The following is an 863-nucleotide window of genomic DNA, read 5'->3' as shown; positions in this document are numbered from 1 at the left end:
GGTTCACGGGCGGCTGCGAGGGGCGACGACAGTGCGCGGCGAGGGCCCGCACACCCGGGGCGCCCCAGCCAGCGCAGCCCGCGCGGTCTCCGCGGGCGGAGGAAGCGGCGGCGGCGTCCCAGCGCGCTCCCCGCTCCCACCCAGCCTCGGCCCGCGGAGCTCGGAGCCCGGCGCTCGGCTAGCGGATGACGCTGCGCGCGGCTCGCCACCTGGCCTCCCGGAGGCGCTACGAGCTGCTGCGGGCTCTGGTCGCAGCCGCCGCCGCCGCTGCCACCGCCGCCGCCGCGCGGGGTCACCTGAAGGTTGGGGCGCGGGAGCTCAAGTCCATGCTGATTGGGCTCCAACTTTTCTGCGCCCTCACCTTGTCCTGAGTGGCCGCGTGTCTCCTGGGAAGCCAAGGCAGCCCACCCAGTCAGTCAACCAAACTGCCACTCGGTCTGCTGAGCGCTAGGGCTCAGAGGGGCGGAAGGGGGACAGGATGAAGGGCCCATTTCTAAAACTTTCAGAACTGTGGAATCGCTCCACTGGAGCCTCCCTCGCATGAAGACTGCCGGCGACCAGGGAGCTACTAGGTGGATCACTGACAGTGAAGGGAAATAGGAATCTCAGCCTACTTAAACCCTGATTTCAAGATGACAGTGAATTGATCCCAGGGACTGGGAAATATTTAGGGGTGGGCAAATTATCCCCTGCATGTTAATTCCACTCCTGCGTGTTTTTGTAAATAGTTCTGTTGGAATATCTCCATGCCTGTGCCTTTGTGTTACCTGTAACTCCATATGGCTGTATGACCTGTGGCTGCTTTTGCCCTGCAGGGGAAGAATTGAGTAGTGGTGACAGATATGGTATAGCCCACAAAGCCT

Source organism: Otolemur garnettii, unplaced genomic scaffold (genome assembly GCF_000181295.1).
Source record: "Otolemur garnettii isolate 467f Iridium unplaced genomic scaffold, OtoGar3 scaffold00019, whole genome shotgun sequence".
Taxonomy (NCBI): domain Eukaryota; kingdom Metazoa; phylum Chordata; class Mammalia; order Primates; family Galagidae; genus Otolemur; species Otolemur garnettii.
Note: the sequence above shows the minus strand (reverse complement) of the source record.